The sequence below is a fragment of the Lucilia sericata genome, unplaced genomic scaffold, assembly GCF_015586225.1.
Source record: "Lucilia sericata isolate MDLA Ls3-8-SP2 unplaced genomic scaffold, ASM1558622v1 Contig000014F_arrow, whole genome shotgun sequence".
Taxonomy (NCBI): Eukaryota; Metazoa; Arthropoda; class Insecta; order Diptera; family Calliphoridae; genus Lucilia; species Lucilia sericata.
Genome location: NW_023994053.1, coordinates 786427 through 805753, shown reverse-complemented (window position 1 = coordinate 805753; position 19327 = coordinate 786427). Strand labels below are relative to the sequence as shown.

The 19327-nt window shown below is 28.2% G+C and overlaps 1 protein-coding gene across 1 annotated transcript in view; it reads left to right on the top strand.

Moving 5' to 3' along the window:
* Positions 1-19327, top strand: part of LOC119605189 — a 98083-nt gene that overhangs the window by 3478 nt on the left and 75278 nt on the right. Inside the window, exon 2 of the mRNA XM_037958146.1 lies at positions 431-669. The gene's annotated coding sequence lies outside the window, so the exon portion shown is untranslated. The remainder of the gene's footprint in view (positions 1-430; positions 670-19327) is intronic.

Here is a 19327-nt window from a genome sequence, read left to right as displayed (position 1 = left end):
TGTAGTATATTCGTAACATGGCTGCTAACAAATAATGGGAAGGGTGTTAACACGAACTTTTAATTACGCTGAACCAAAAACGAAAAATTAACAAAAACAAAACGTACACAAAAATATTCACACACTCCAAAAAAATGCAAATGCTAATATAAGTGCGTATAATTATATGTTAAATATTTATAAAATAATTAAAATTAAATTACTCGTCTAAAACTAATCAAACATTAATAAAATTTATGTTTTGAAAAAAAAAAAATCTAAATATTAAATTTATTCAATCAAGCATAAAATCAAAATAAAATATTTTCATGTTATTTCGTTCTTTGTTCTTTTTAATAAATTTTAAATCAAAATCTAAATAAAAATTTACGATGTAATTCAATTAAATTCGTATATATGGCACAATAAAATAAAATTATCCAAAATAAAGTATCGCAGCCAATTTAAATGAAAGTGGAAAATAATGCTTAAAAACAACAATAAAAATCAAAAATATATTTCATATCAAGCAACAGCAACAAGGTAAATATAAACAACAACTATAACGAAATTGAAAACTCGTCTGCAACCAAACAATCTGCCAACACCCTTTTAATACAACAACACGGCCCTTAACAACCACTACATACCGAACAACCACAACAACAATCAAACAAAAATTCCAATATTGTAAGTATTGAAACGCTTTTATTTCATTACGTGCATTTTTATTCTTCGTTCGTTGTTGTAATATACATTTATTTATTTATTTATTTATTTTTTTCATTTTCATTTTGTTGTTTGGTTTTATTAAATTTATGTAGTTTTTATTTCGCCGGGATTTAAAATGAAATAAAAAGGCAAAATACTTGACATGTGCTTTTAATAAGCCACAAAACCCAACAAATTTAACCGCCACCCACCAATCCATTAGCCAACCGAAGCAGACCAGATCAGACCAAGCGTAGGATATTTTTATTTATTAATTTAATTCATTTCATTTAATTAAACATTACGGTAATATTAAAGAGAAATTATATAAAATAAAAGTTTTTCCTGCACTTTTAACTTGATTTACCACATTTATACGTAAAGTTCTGCATTTCATTTCCTTTTGATAAAATTTTATACATTTTAAATGAAGAAATTAATTATTTAGGGATTTACAAGCTCCAACCAACATGTAAAATGTATTTAAAAACGTGCATGTTTGGACAAGTTTTAACATAACAAAAACATGCAAGTCTTGTAATTTGTTGGTTGAATTAATATCATTTAAATATATGTATTTAAAAATATTTTTAAATTGTTACAGTTTTATTGAAAATATTTCATTATGATAGAAGGACTCTAATTTAAACAGTACATAGTTTCCATCTCAGTTAACAGTGACAAATCTTGTGTATAAAAGAAACATAGGACATAGGCCAAGTAGGAGTTAGTTAGTTAGTTAGTTAGTTAGTTAGTTAGTTAGTTAGTTAGTTAGTTAGTTAGTTAGTTAGTTAGTTAGTTAGTTAGTTAGTTAGTTAGTTAGTTAGTTAGTTAGTTAGTTAGTTAGTTAGTTAGTTAGTTAGTTAGTTAGTAGTTAGTTAGTTAGTTAGTTAGTTAGTTAGTTAGTTAGTTAGTTAGTTAGTTAGTAGTTAGTTAGTTAGTTAGTAGTTAGTTAGTTAGTTAGTTAGTTAGTTAGTTAGTTAGTTAGTTAGTTAGTTAGTTAGTTAGTTAGTTAGTTAGTTAGTTAGTTAGTTAGTTAGTTAGTTAGTTAGTTAGTTAGTTAGTTAGTTAGTTAGTTAGTTAGTTAGTTAGTTAGTTAGTTAGTTAGTTAGTTAGTTAGTTAGTTAGTTAGTTAGTTAGTTAGTTAGTTAGTTAGTTAGTTAGTTAGTTAGTTAGTTAGTTAGTTAGTTAGTTAGTTAGTTAGTTAGTTAGTTAGTTAGTTAGTTAGTTAGTTAGTTAGTTAGTTAGTTAGTTAGTTAGTTAGTTAGTTAGTTAGTTAGTTAGTAGTTAGTTAGTTAGTTAGTAGTTAGTTAGTTAGTTAGTTAGTTAGTTAGTTAGTTAGTTAGTTAGTTAGTAGTTAGTTAGTTAGTTAGTTAGTTAGTTAGTTAGTTAGTTAGTTAGTTAGTTAGTTAGTTAGTTAGTTAGTTAGTTAGTTAGTTAGTTAGTTAGTTAGTTAGTTAGTAGTTAGTTAGTTAGTTAGTTAGTTAGTTAGTTAGTTAGTTAGTTAGTTAGTTAGTTAGTAGTTAGTTAGTTAGTTAGTTAGTTAGTTAGTTAGTTAGTTAGTTAGTTAGTTAGTTAGTTAGTTAGTTAGTTAGTTAGTTAGTTAGTTAGTTAGTATGTCGATATTAATATGAACATCAGGGAAATATTTGGTAGAGGGAATTTAATAAGGGCTTAAGCATGGACCGTGCTCTTCCGAATTAAAAATATTAATTTTGTTTGATCCAATATTTATAACCATAAACTGTTTTTTTGTAAGAGTGGTTATATGGAGGGTAGAGTCAATTATGGACCTATCCTTGTCGGTTTATACAATAATTATTTGTATCTAATGTAGCTGTACTTGTATCTTTAATTCAGTCATGAGTACAAAACTTGTTTACATAGATTTTCACTGCTGTAATCGCATTTTTGAGTCAGTAATGAGCGTTAAAGTCATTATCTGAAGGGGACCTTATAGGGGGTAGGGTCAATTACAGACTGATCCTCATAAAATTTAGTGGGAGATTTTAGCTAATACGAAAATTGTTTATATCGAAATTCATCGATGTACTCGCAGTTTTAAGCTAGTAATGAGGTTTAAAGTCATTTTCTGAAGTGGACTTTACAAGTGGGATAAGGTTAATTAACGACCGATCCTAATAAAATTTGATAAAGATCTTTTGGCTTGGACAAAACTTGTTTATGTAAAATTTTACTTCTGTACTCACATTTTTGAGTCAGTAATAAGCCTTAAAGTCATTTTCTGAAGGGGACCTTATATGGGGGTAGGGTCAATTATGAACCGATCCTTATAAAATTTTACGAAGAGATCTAAATTCTTATAAAACATGTTTGTGCCGAATTTCACCTCTATTGATGCTTTCCTTAGCGTTATGTGCGATAAAGTCATTTTCTGACGGGGACTTTTTATGGGCGGTAGGGTCAATTATGGGCCTATCCTTATAAAATTTTACAAAGAGATTTAGGTTCCCATAAAACTTGATTGTGCCGAACTTCACCGCTATTGATGGTTCTCTTAGCCAGTTGTGGGCGATAAAGTCATTTTCTGAAGGGGACTTTATATGGGGGGTAGGGTCAATTATGAGCCTATCCTTATAAAATTTTACAAAGAGATTTATGTTCCCATAAAACATGTTTGTGCCGAATTTCACCGCTATTAACGCTTCTCTTATCCAGTTATGGGCGATAAAGTCATTTTATGAAGGGGACTTTATATGGGGGGTAAGGTCAATTATGGACCGATTCTTGTAAAATTTTACAAAAAGATTTATGTTCCCATAAAACATGTTTTTACCGAATTTCACCGCTATTGCTGCTTCTTTTAGCCAGTTATGGGCCATAAAGTCATTTTCTGAAGGGGACTTTATATGGGGGGTAGGGTCAATTATGGGCCTATCCTTATAAAATTTTACAAAGAGATTTATGTTCCCATAAAACATGTTTTTACCGAATTTCACCGCTATTGATGCTTCTTTTAGCCAGTTATGGGCCATAAAGTCATTTTCTGAAGGGGACTTTATATGGGGGGTAGGGTCAATTATGGGCCTATCCTTATAAAATTTTACAAAAAGATTTATGTTCCCATAAAACATGTTTTTACCGAATTTCACCGCTATTGCTGCTTCTTTTAGCCAGTTATGGGCCATAAAGTCATTTTCTGAAGGGGACTTTATATGGGGGGTAGGGTCAATTATGGGCCTATCCTTAAAAAATTTTACAAAGAGATTTATGTTCCCATAAAACATGTTTGTGCCGAATTTCACCGCTATTAACGCTTCTCTTATCCAGTTATGGGCGATAAAGTCATTTTCTGAAGGGGACTTTATATGGGGGGTAGGGTCAATTATGCACCGATCCTTATAAAATTCTACGAAGAGATTTATGTTCCCATAAAACATGTTTGTACCGAATTTCACCGCTATTGGTGCTTCTCTTAGTAAGGTATGGGCGATAAAGTAATTTTCTGAAGGGGACTTTATATGGGGGGTAGGGTCAATTATGAACCGATCCTTATAAAATTCTACGAAGAGATTTGTGTTCCCATAAAACATGTTTGTGCCAAATTTCACCGCTATTGATGCTTCCCTTAGCAAGTTATGAGCGATAAAGTCATTTTCTGAAGAGGGCCTTATATGGGGGCTAGGCGAAATCGTGGACCGATATTGCCCATTTTCAATACCAAACAAACTGCATCAACTAGAAGTATCTGTGCTCGCTAGCTACTTCCGTTTGAACTCTATCGTGTTTTCAACAGACGGACAGACAGACGGACAGACGGACGGACATGGCTAGATCGTCTTAGAATCTAATAAGGACCCAGAATATATATACTTTTATGGGTCTTAGACGAATATTTCAATGTGTTACAAACGGAATGACAAAAACAATATACCCCCCATCTTTTTTGATGGTGGGTATAAAAATTACTACTAGACCTCTATCGGGTTTGTTGTGCACTTCTTTACAGGGCCTCAGGACCACACTAGAACACTAACCACTAACTTGCCGGAGGCCAGCAGAAGGTGTAGTATATAAAAAATGCAGAGTTGGGTTCTTTTTGTTTTCCAATAGAAGCATAATTTTAAATTGAGAAAAATCTAATCTGAAGTGTTAGGAGAGGGTAAGTATAGAAGTATTAGTATTAAAAGATCTTCTAAATATTTTTTAAAGACAATTGATTTTAGTAATGAATTCAATAAAGATACAAATATTCATAAATCTGTTATATTTATTTGTAATTTAACTGTTAATCTTAATTGCTTGAGCTTTATTTTTTTATACATGTGTATTTTTAGTTACCAAAAATTCTGTTAATAATGTCTATGATTGTGTGTCAGCGAAGCATACACTTTAACCATTGATTTCAGGTTTGCCACTATTTTGAGAGCGGTTGAACCAAGTATGTAAATAAAATAATGTTTTGTGTGAGAGAGTCATATAATTAACTTAATTACATTTATATTTATTACATGAATTCATATTCAACCCCAACAACTCTAAAAACATATTCGTTGTTCATTTACAAATTCAAGCAGAATATTTGTGTGTACAACCTTTCAAATGTACTCGTATGTATTATTAGACGAGTATACAAAAAACATTCAATATACGCATGTAAGTGGTCTAGCAATGAAGAAATGTAGATAAAAATTATTTTGTTTGCTTTTAGAACAATATTGAAGAAATACCTTTTTTATTTATATCATTTTAAATGTATAGAATAGTGAATAACAACCATTATCCGGTACCATCCTAATGAACTCATATGTTTTTACACATTAACCTATAAATATGTATAGTTTGTTGCTCTTTCTGTCCTGACTCCCTCTACCTTTACAAACTTCATTCATTTAAGAGCTTAAATTAGTAGTTGTTGCTGTTGTTGTTGTCGTATTAGTAGTGGTAACTATAGTTGGTTGTAAAACTTAATGTTAGTGTTTCCATTTATGTATTTTTGTGATAAGTATGGTCATGATTATGTTTGTGACATTATTTTGTAAAATTTATTGTATGGCTTTAGTTGTTTTGTGACTAAAACTTGTTGAAAAAAGAACTAGTAGTTTTACAATATAATTGGAATGATTTATATTTATTTTACTGGTAAAGGACATTCACTTACATTTTAACTTTAGAAACTTATTTTTTTTATTTCTTGCTTGTTTGTGTGTTTGTTTTTTGGCTTCTAGTTATTAATTAACATGTATGACTTCGCTTAAGTAGTTAACCCAAGCGTATGAGCAATATATATTGAATTTTATTAATCATACTTGTTGCAAATACAATAAATTTAGGTAAATGTAATGTTTTAAATTATTGATTCCATAAAGTTTTGATTATAGTCTCTTATTAAATATTTACAACACAATTATTTTAAACAACTAAAAACTTTACTTCAAGACAATATGTTACCATCAGGTGTATCTCATACTCTATACTTCAAAATAAAAATTATATTTTACAGCAAATTATATTGTTGCTCATTTGAAAAAGTTTTTCCTGCCATACATATTTATGAAAATTTAAAATTATCATTTGCATATTTAAACTTTTCATGCTATTTTCTTGCCAATAAGAATATATAATTAAAGATGAGAAATTTTATATTTTATTAATTCAACATCATTGTGCATACAAACACGTATACTTATACTTACGTTATAAAGTTTTTGCTTATTCAAAGTTAAACTTTAATTTTGACAAAGTGCTTGACAAATTTGTAGATACGAGTCTTTCTTTATGAATTACTACAAAAAATTTTATGAATTTGTATAGGAATGTGTAGATATGAATGTGTATGTAAGAGTGTGTATAGTTGTTTAGTGTATGAGTGCACACGAAAAGCAACAACAACAAAAAGTTACTCTATAAATTTAACCCTTGGGTGTAAGCAATAATAAAAAAGTATGAGGTAATAAACAATAATGGCAACAATGTCTATAGAAAAACCACAGAAAATAAAACACAACAACAATAATAAAAACAAAATAATAAAAAAAGTAAAACAGAAAAAAATAGAAAGTAAGTAAAACGTGTAAAAACACATTTGCATGCCAAAACCATAACTGACATGACAATAACAAACAGAATACAAAAGGGAGCTTTACATTTACATATAAACAAAACACAAACATACACATGACAAAGCCACTACATAGAAACACACGTTAGAATACAAGTACATACATACATACATAGTTACTTATATATTGTATGTTTTTAGTTACTACTTACAAGTATTAATGATAAATAAACAAAGTATTCATACACAGAGAAAATGTTCAAGAACCAAAACAAATTGCTTAAAGTAAATGACAAAGGAAAATAATTCCTTTTTTACAATAAAATAAATACAAATTAAAGATTTTTATTTAGGAACATATTCTTTAAAGTGTAAAAATACTGAAATAAAACATGCATGTAGGACTAAATGTATTTTTGTGTGTTTATGTATTAGCATAACTGCCCTGCAGTTAGGGTTTGGTATACTTCTAGGACATATATGTAAATATCTTTGAAGAATAATAATTGCTACAAATGCATATCAATTTCACACTTACATACATATATTCGTTCATAAATTAATCTGTTATAGAGTATTTCTGAAGGTACTTTCTGATGTGGATTAAAAAAATGATTTAAAGTCATTTCTTTCTAAATATCTTAGAGACACAAAACTTACAACTGACTTCGCTCTTTTAGCAATATAAAGTGTACATAAGTGTCAAGAAACCTAAATGTCTTGCCTGATTTTGGATATACAAACAAACATAGATGGCTTCTAAGACAGCAGGGTGACTCCGTAGTATATCATCACGTCCACATGCATTTATATGTGTATGCATGTATGTCAATGTATACAGTGTATGTGGGTATATAATAATACTGCCAGCCTGCTGATCAAGCATAAAATGTTAATATATAATTGTTTTGAGTTTTTGTTGTTGAAATTGTAACAGTGTTTTGTTTTACTCTTGCTGTTATTTTCCTCCTGTTAATATTGTATAAATGTAAACGTGGTAGTTGTTGCTATCGTTGCTGTTGTTGTGGTAATGACCAATTGTAACAAAGTGAAGTTTGTCATAAAGTTAAACGCCCAAAGGATATAATTATACACACATATACAAGCGTTATATTGTATTAACGGCGATAACATCCCAGCAGTTCGGTCGGACAGTCCCGAATCTACCACTTAGGTTTATCCCTAGCCACCGACTGTCCAGGTGACTAGATATTTTAACATGTGCTTGTCCTACGAGGAAGTCAATCGTCACCCCATAGGTTACGAAGAGACAGACAAGTGTTTTTTTTAAATGTCCGCTCTTTCGCTTACAAAAGAGATACTAAAGTTACGATTATTCTTCACCCTATTTTACAAAGAGTACATGCGTGATGAAAGACGAATTAGAGCCAACCAGGTGGTTAGACATTAATGGAAATCACTGTTTTATTCGGATGCATTGACTCTTTGTCGAACTGCAGGGATAACACACATACACACACGTATGCACAACTATACACCATACATTTACATTTATGTAATTTAATGTATGCGTGTGATATAAAATGATGAAGGAAAAGTAAAAACGTAACATACATAAACGAGTTCATGAGAATTTAAATGACATTTTATACGCACGTTTTTATTTTAGTATATTTTTTATGTTTTAATGAACTGCGTAGTTTTCATTTCGTCTGAAAACAAACAAAGAAATAAATTTTAATGTTTAACACATATTTAATTAAGTGAACATAATTACATTATGCGGCTGCAATCAATAAATCGATTTAACATTATTTTAGATGAAAAGTGAATTTTAAAACCAAAACGGTAACCACTCTGCCAGGATTTTAGTCTACTCTATATTAGCTTTCATATATCTATTCTTAATCTATATAAGCTTCGATTTTAATTCCATCTAAATACATATTCTTCCCCATCTGACATGGTAATATTTTCCTCATTTTATTATTTGATTGAATACTTCTTAATAAGAATTAAATACTTAAGCAAACAAATATATGAATATGTATAATTGACTTCACATAACAATATTTGAACACTTTAAGTAAACTTTATACATATGTCACCATAACTGACATTTGACAATGTCATTGATTTTGCTGATATTAACTTCATGACAGATGTCATTGTAAACATAAGATTTCTTTTCAAATTTTAACCTCTTTTTTTTGTAGATATTGAAGCAGTGGTGATATAATGACATTGTTTTTCTCACTATGAGGATATGATGTGTTTTATTTGTTACAAAAAAAAATTGATTGATTTTATTCATAAAACGTATGTTTTTTCAGGTAAATTTTTAAAATCATAAATCTGTAAATAAATATTCACAGTTTATGTGAGAACAATCTCGTGACTTGAATTGAAAAGAAAATATGAAAAATCCTCATACTAAACTCTATTTGCATAATATATCTTCATACATCAATTTTTCCAAACAACAAATACACACATATGCACATATGTATGTATGTAGTTTAACGTTCATTTGAATCTACATTATTCATACATATTTATGTATAAGTATGAACTTTATTTGAGTGACTTTGGTGCAACATCATCATTTTGCATTTTATTTTATGCATAATTTTTATTGTGTATTTTAGAATTTATGTATGTTGCTTATGTCATTGTTAGTATTAAATTTTGTTATAAGATTTCGTTGTTATTATTTTTATTCAATATGTTACTATTTATCAATGATTTACTTTATACAAAAAAGAAAATAGGGAATTTTATTATAAATCATTTTTGAGGTATAATTTATTAAGTATGCATGTGTTTTTCGTGTGTTTATTAATTATATTTTTTGTTTATTATTTGCGTGTGATTTATTTACAAAAATATATACTTATCCAAAATGTTTTTTTAGCGAGCAAGTGTCTAAATTTTGAGAAGTAGGTCTCAAATTTACATACACTACTTTAGTGGGGAGGGTATATTGGGTTAGTGACTCATCCTTCAGAAAATGACTTGAATGTCCAAAATTCACAAATAAACACTAATATCGCTATGAATTTCAGCACAAATAAATATTATATAAATATAAATCTAATCACAAAATGTTATCGGTATCCGTCCATATTTGTCCCTAGCCCCCATATAAACCCTCTTTCAGAAAATTAGTTTTTCGTTTAAAAATTGCTTAAATATATCGAAAACTAGGTTATATTGAAGATAAACAAATAAATAACAAATATTCATAACTGGTGTAGGATATCATATGGTCGGCCACGCACGATTATACTTTCTTACTTGTTTTTTTTATAAATTTGTATTTTTTCTAATAAAAAGAGAAAATAATTGGTTTCACTTTTGTTATCAAGTGTGCCTCCGGTGGGTTAGTGGTCTCTAGACTGGAGGTCGTAGGTTCAATTACCACCCCAGGTACCAGTAAGGGAGCATACAGACCTGATGGAGGCTTAGCAGTATTTATTTGGAATTTATGTAACATACATCCTCCCTTCAAACTAACCAATTAACATTGTCCTCAAATAATCTAAAGAAGAGTTATTTTGATTGTTTCTTAAAATTTTAACAATTCCGAATTTCATTAAAAAACGTTTCCATCCCTGAGCTGTTAACTGTGTGAAATCCTGTGTATAATAAAAACAATATAATATATAAATACACCTTCTCGAAAGCATGTCTGATAAAATTATTGAATATTCGGAATACGAAGATATCTGTGGTCTTCAGAAAATTTATTTTAACACAAATACCGTCAGATATAGCTTAATATTCTTTATATGGTCGGAAAATTATATTGTAGAAATTACAAACTGAACGGCAAACTATACGGGCGTATGTACGTGAAGGGTATAATAAATAGTCCCCTTCACTTTCTTAAGCACATAGGAAAATCTATAGCTAGATATCTATTTGAAGTGTTACAAAATTTATGGGAAATGTATTAAATTCTTTTAATTATAAACATCTATTCTATTTCGTTATATGGTTCTAATGGGTAGAAAGAGTTATGAATCTTAAAATACAAAAAACAATATTGTTTCAATCACAAATCAAGTGCGAATAAATATAGAAAATAAATAATTAATAAAGTGTTTATATTGACTTAATTTTATACGATTATTTACTTCAGTTTGAGTGATATTTTGTAAAAATTTCCAATTAATTTAAAGAAAACCATCAATAACTATATAATACACATATTCACTTAAATCTAAAGAAATTTTTAATTAGTAAATTTTCAAGCATTTTAATTTTGAAACATAGACAAATCAGAAATTTTTTCAAGATATACAAAAAGAAAAATATATTTAATATCAGAATTCTTTAAGATAAGACTAATGAGTTTTTAAAAAATTTTAATCCGGTTGCAGTAAACATAATAATTCCAGCTAATTTAGTTTAACACATATTGTTAATTATTTAACTATTTATGACTTGTTATTTATTTACAAATATATAAATATACAAAATATTCTACAGTATTAAAATTGAAAGATTTTTCTAAAATAATAATGTAAAATTTATTTATAGATATAAATTTATGACATTTTAAATCACTAAAGTACAACCTCCTGCCTCTTTTACAAAAACTTTGTAGCTGTATAAAATGTTGGAGGTTAAGTATAAAAACAAATTGATTTTTCTTCTAAATCTAAATAGCTGGAATTGAATCATCTCTTTTTTCCCCTCTCATGCACTTAGACACACACACACACAATATCAACGTTAACAAGTAAATTTTTGACAACATTTACGCAAACACTTTATGACTTTAAGCATTTCATTGAAATTCTTGTCAAAGTTTTTTTCCTCTCTCTTGTTTTGTCTTTGTATTTAGATGTCAACTCAATGTTTTTTTTTTATTTTTGTTTCTTGATCCTTTTATTCGCACAATGTTAAAAATTTTCAAATATTTACGCTTTATTTGTACGCAGACATTAGAATTAGCAATAGCAATGAAATTGACATACACACAATCACGCGATTATGTGTATATGTATGCATGTATGAATGTGTATGGCTGTTTGAAAAAGTCAAATTGTCAATATGAAATTTAAATAAATTTAAAGGCTTCATATTAAAGTAAATATACTTAAAGTTATTTACATTTACAATCTTTGTTTATATTACCAAGTTGGAAATTTGCTACTGCTTCTTTTGTAAATGATACTCAGCTTTTAGTAAAGATACTCAGTCTATGGTAAAGAAACCTTAAATATAAAAAATTTGTTTCTTGGAAAATTTTGATTTATAAATTTAACAAAATTAAAATTTTCCAACTGGTGTAATTCTTAAGAATTCTACCTTAATATTTTCTTAGTATGTATTTCACAGAATCGTATCGCTTTCATACTTTTGATTCTATATTATCTTTATACTTATGATTACTCATCAATATCAGACTTCATAATTTTGTGTGAATAAATAAAATATTTATTTAATTGTCAACTCTTATGGGATTTGGATGTTTCCAAGTTTATTTTATGAAAATTTCTATTTATTTATTGTGAATAATAGTTCATAGTCTTCACTTTCGTAAATTGGTTATGTATGTATAAGTTTCTGATACCATTTGTTATTCTACAATATAATTGATAGACCCTAAAAGGTATATACATATATTTTGGTTCCTTATAGATATCCGAGTTGTTATTTCCGTCTGTCTTAATGTTTGATGAAATGAATTTTCTGAAGAATCCAGATATCTATAGATTCCAAATCATCAATAATTCTATGAGAAATTCTTTCAAGAAGATTTCTATTGATAATCTGCAATATTGGTCCATAAATAAGGGAGATATGGGCAAAAATCCGAAATTGTAATGGACCGTAAAAGAGGCCCGAGAGTGGCCGAAGTGAATTTCTTCGGATCTGATGAAACATACATGTGTTGCAGGTGGTATTTCAAAAGAAAGATGTTTCGTTGCCTTTCAATTGATTTATTTTTTTTTGATATATATAAGTAATTGAAAATCTCTGTGATGAAAAGAAAACTATAACACCTTGTCTTTGAATAACGAATATATTGCAAACTTTAAGAAGGAAAGTCCTTAGTTCATACTCGAATAGTTCCGCCAGAAGTTTAATACTAAACTTTCTTGTATTAAAGTTGTTCAACAAGACTTTGCATTTTTAAATAATTACACCCTTATACCACTTTAGTGGGGAGGGTATATTGGGTTTGTGTTGATGTTTGTAACACACAATAATATTGGTCCTATACCCACCTTAAAGTATAAAAATCGGCTTAGAATCATTTTTTGAGTCGATTTAGCTATGTTCTTGTAATCAAACTACAGGTCGCAATTTTGAAGATAATTCAATGAAATTTGGTACATGATCTTCTATGTCCCAGGGACGAAGCCTATTGAAAATAGTTAATAGTTATTTCACCTAGTCCCCATACAACTGAAACCCCGAATAGGGCTTGTATACCTTGTAGTCAAACTACTGGTCGCAATTTTGAAGATAATTCAATGATATTCTATGGTACCGGAGACGAAGCCTAATTTTATTCAACCATAAATGGCTCAAGTATATCTGAGGCAAGGTACAATTCAACTTAAATGCTTTATCATGAAAACTAAATCACATTTTATTTTTGTAACAGGTGTAGGAGACAGGTGTAGGATTATATGGTCGGCCTCGCCCGACTATAATTTCTTACTTGTTTTCTTTATGTGTTTAAACTAATACTAAAAATGTCAAACAATAATTACCTTTAAATCTCTGACTATTGCATTATTAGCATCGATTTTGTATTTTCTACTATAAAATGAATCTGTTTAGGATTTTTGTTCTACTATTTCAAATTCTCTATTGTCTATTGTTGTTTATATTTATTTGAATTTAAGTTGATTACTAATACAACCTCTAAATTGTGTAAACAAATTTTATAGATTGAGATAATATAAACAAAAACAAAACATACATACAACAAGACTTTATGGTTGATACATATGAAACACTAAATAACACAAAAAACTGAAAATTCAACTCATTTTTAATTTGAATTTTCATTTTTTTCCAATTTCATTGTTATTTTTTCGATTTGATTTGTTTTGTATATTGTTTAAACAAAATCCAAATGTGTACGTATGACTGCCAATGCGAGTGTGTGTGTGTGTTTCTATTGTAGTCGTTATAAAATGTGGGAATTTTCATTGTTATAGTTGATCTGCTTGTTAGAATTGTTGTTTAAACTTAAAGATGATTTGCAGTATCATTGAAATTATTTTCCAAATTAACATTCTAAAGTTTGTATATAGAATGAGTCAATGATTTCAATTGTAATTATTGAGTTTTAGAGCAAGAAATTTCAAGTTATTTGGAAAAAATAAAATAAAAATAATTAATCGACAATGTGTTGAATAAATTCTTATATGTATACAAAATTTTAAATAAAAGAAAACTTTGTTCAGGTTTTTAGCAAAAAAAATAAATTTAAGAAAATAATCATATTACATTATTTATCGATTAAAATATGGACTGAGGTATTAAATTTCTTTAATTTGTATTAACATTAGACATTATGTTTATTTTAAAAATAAAAATCAATAATGTATCCCTGTCCATTGTGCAGCAAATTGTTTACGAATTCTATATTATTTATTACATTTTCGCTGTTGAAAATTAAAACAATGTTTTTGTTTAAACATTTAGTAAATTTATTTTTATATAAACACTAGCTATACCCAGTGTGCTTTGCTACCCTAAAAGGAATATGTATAAATAAATACCAGATTTATTATATGTTACATATAAAAGATGTCAAGCAAATTATTGCAAGTTCGCCAGTTTCTATCTATCGCCAATTTCTATCTATCTACAAAAAATTTGAATAATATAAGAGTTTCCAAGATGCACGAAATTTTGTATTTAATTCATATATGTGGTGCCAAGCCCCCCATTGAAAGTCCGCCCGTTATTCTCTAAATGTTCACATGAATGTCAAAGTTCTTCATGTAAAATTTTAAGATTCTAGCTCTAATAGTTTCTCAGATATACGAATTTAATTCATGTGGGGGCTTCAAGCCCCCCGGATGAAAGTCCGCCCTTTTTCCTCCAAAATATTCAGATGATTATTAAAATAATTTGTTCAAAATTTGAAGAATCTAGTTCTATTAGTTTCCCAGTTAAACGAAATTTTGTATTTAATTCATATGGGAGGTACCAAGTAACCCATTGGAAGTCCGCCCGTTATATTCTAAATGTTCAGGTGAATGTCAAAGTTCTTCAAGTAAAATTTAATGATTCTAGCTCTAATTGTTTCTCAGATATACGAATTTTTCTATTTTATTCATATGGGGGCTCCAAGCCCCCCAGATGAAAGTCCGCTCTTTTTTCCTTAAAAATGTTCAGATGAATATTAAAGTTCTTCGTGCAAAATTTTAAGAATTTAGTTCTATTAGTTTCCCAGATAAACGAATTTTTGTTTTTAATTAATATGGGAGGTGCCGCTCCCCTCATGGGTAGTCCGCCAATTTTTTACCCAAAATGTTTATATGGATGTTAAAGTTCTTTGTGCAAAATTTTAAGAATTTAGTTCTATTAGTTTCCCAGATAAACGAATTTTTGTATTTAATTAATATGGGAGGTGCCGCTCCCCTCATGGGTAGTCCGCCAATTTATTACCCAAAATGTTTATATGGATGTTAAAGTTCTTCGTGCTAAATTTTAAGAATTTAGTTCTATTAGTTTCCCAGATAAACGAATTTTTGTATTTAATTTATATGTTAGGTACCACGCCCCCTAATGCTAGTCCGCCTACTTTTTGTCCTAAATGATCATATTGACACTAAAGTGGCTCCGACAAAATTTGAGGACTCTAACTGTTATATTATCTAAAATATACGGATTTTATATTTTCTTAATGTGGGCGTGGCTCATCGCCCACTTGAAATTTCGAAATAAAAAGTAGCCTATTACCTATTCCAGACATGCAGGAATATGCTGTGAAAATTTCAAGAAAATCGGTTCAGCCGTTTAGTAGTCTATAACGTTCAAACATACAAACATACAAACATACAAACAAACACACATTCATTTTTATATATATAGATTTTTTGCAATAAAAACAATTTAAAATATATTTCAATTTTGGAGTTCAATGTATGACAACATTTATATGTAATAATTTTATAAAATAACATTAAACTAATAAATGCAAATGCTTTATAACTTCATATATGTAAAAGCTTTAACCGAATGAGTTTTCTCTGAAAATTACATTTACCTAGATTTTTAACTTCAATCCTTTTATCCTAGATTTGGTTTGATTTTGAAGTATTGTTTGAGAAGCCAAAATGTGTCTAAAATATTTGATGCTTTCAAATCCAACCTTGTTAACAATGTAATTGTTTACTTTTGTTCTTCGGCCTTTTTTTCATTCTGCCTTTATTATATTTTTTCTTGTCTGAAAACCACAAAATCTAAATTAAAGACTTTTTCTATATAAAATATAAAATAAGAAATTGGATAAATATTGGATTAGACTGTGACAGTATATGTTCGCAAACAAAGCTATCACATTTTAATGTTTTATAAGGCAAAATGATTAACTCCATATTTTGAAGATTTTTAAATTTTATGGAAAAGCTCTTTAATTTGTTGTATTCAAAGGAATAAATATATATACTGATTGAAGGTCGGCTGTGCAGATTCTGTGAGAATTATTAAAGATGTTTCTGAAGGGTATAAAAATCATTGTTGTTGCTAATGGATCAGCAAGTAGTTATGGCAAGTAGTCCCTGACTTATAGAAATTGTTGTTCAGTTTGCTATATATTACAGAGTTAAACTATTTGATAAATCAGACATTCTACACACATTTAATTCTATTGAATTTAAAATGAAAATCTTATTCAAAATGCTCTCTAATACAAGCAATAACAATAAACTAACAGCAATAATAAAAAAACCAACACCTCTACGTAAAAAGATCTCAGGTGATTGATATTGAAGTTGGAGCCAAAAGAAATAAATTATAAAACTCACACAATAACCTGATATTGTACGAATAAAAACATATACCAAAAAAAAACCCCAGAAAAAGAAAGAGGAAGAGACACAGGAAATAAAACCTATTGTGTTCGTAAACAAGAGTTATACTTCGAAGTTGTACCTTTAAACCACAATAAAAAGCCTTAAAAAAATGTTGGTAAAGTTTTTGTCGAACTTTTCTTTAGTATTTATTTACTTAAACTATTGACATGAAATATTCTTATTTAACTAACATTTTTCGTTAGAAAGCGTTATGTTTAAGGAACCAGAAATAAAAAATGAATCTACGCATTGGGAATTTTCTTCAATATACTTTTGTATTGAGCACAAGATTTGAAAGCTGATAAAAATTATTCAAGTGTAAAGATGTTAAGGTAAAAAAAAACTGTGATAAAAAAATCTGCTAATATTGATCAGAGTCATATACGTTTGATTGTGTGCTATAGGTACTTGTTATGCGTAACAACTATGATGTATAGAGACATTTTCATTTGAATGTATAATCTGTGAATAAGAAAAATTATTATTAAAGATTTGTAATTCCTGTATATATATATATATATATATATATATATATATATATATATATATATATATATATATATATATATATATATATATATATATATATATATATATATATATATATATATATATACATACATACATACATATTTTCTAGTTGAAACTTTAATAATTTTGCCCTTAACACTATTAAAGTTTAGAAGTCTAAATTGTCACACAAATTTAACCATGTTGCACGTGTTCATTTCCTAGAGTTTGCCAGACCTCTTTTTTTATTCCATTATACTATTTCTCTTTCCATTTCTATTAATTTCTATTTTCTAATTATCTCAATTTCAAAATAAATTGATCTGCTTATTTATATTATTGAATCAGTAGCTTATTTTTACAATATTCAATTCAAAAGAAATGACCCATACACTTAAAATATAAAAATATAAACTGATTTACACTTAGATAAACAAAAGGGAAATACTAAATAAAAAAGAACATTTTGTTTCGAAGGAAAACAAAGAAAACAGAAAAGAAAAACGAACAAAAAAAATTACCCAAAATTGTTGGGGAAGGATATTACAATATTAATAACAAACAATTGACAAACAGAGACCAAAAGAGGCAGAGACAACGGAAAAAGACAAACAAATCGTTAACAGATACAAATTTTCATAACAAAATCTCTTAAAGACACTTAAATACCATCAATCAAATTGTGGGCAAAAAAAAAAACGAAAAGAAGAAAAACTTGCTATTGTTTTGCCACGCACTGCAAATGCTAAATGATAAAAATCTTGATAATTTTTCACTTGGAAAACAGCCTATGATTCATTATCAATGTCCATTGATTTAGACACAATGACACTTAATTATTGAACATGATTAAACAAATGACAAACACTTAAAGCAAAAATAAATGGGAAATGTGAAGTAAAGCAAAACGAATCGAAATGAAACGAAACGAATATGAAAGCAGGGTCATCACAATCATGGTAATGATAGGGATGACGATGACGATAACGATAATACTGATGAGGTCGATGAGAAGGACAACATTGAGACGATATAAGATAATAAAAATAATGGAAATGAATTTGATTTTCTGCTTGGTCACGCAAAGAAGCAACAGGCCAAAACCATCAAATCACCTCCCACTACATTTACACTTATAAACTCCAATTCACATGAGTTCTCCTCTACATAGATATTCTGACGTATTTTAGTTTGTTTTTGTAATATAAAATATAAAAATTTTCTTAAGAAACAGCCATTTCCCAAAAACATAAAACTCTAATAAATTTAGCTCATTTTCTTTAATAGTGTTATAAATCAAATGTTTATTTTTTAATACCATGGATCCTTTAATAAATATGACAAATAATAAAAATTTGTAACATTTTAAACCGTTTTTCTCCAAACTCTAATTTTTGTTTTATAACATTTTCAAAATAATTGATCAAAATGTGAGTACATTTATAAATACTTATGTGTATGGGTGTTTCTTAAAATACATATACATACATATATAAATACCCAGCAAAAACTCGGTAATGACTTTCTGTAGTAACTACCTACCTATCAGCATACTTTTCAATGACTACTACATATCGTCCTGATTACATATATATAAGTAGTCAAATAACGTCTTATTAATAATGCGTTATATAAATACTTACAATTACTTGTAAGCGGTTGTTGTAAGTACTTGACTCCAATGACATCACCATGTTAAAATAATGACTTCAAATGTTATTGTGTAAGTAAATTTTAGCATTTTAACTACTTACTTGGTAATGAAACTTTTCGCTGGGTAGATATTTTCAAGGAATTTTTTTTTTTCATTTCTTTTTCAAGTTTGAAACGACAAGTACTTGATTTTTATGTAAATCTTGAGCCGCCTAATCTATAATTACTTAACAACTTTCTTTTCCTTTCTTTTATGCCACGTTCTTTTGTTTTTGTGGATTTTTATTGTAATTTCTTCTTATTACAACATTTAAATTCCTGTAGATTTTTCTCTACTTTATTAAATTCTCATTTCTATTAATTTTTAGCTCTATTATAAACTCGAACGTTGTACAGTGTTTCGTTTTGATATAAATATTTAGAGGACTAGAAT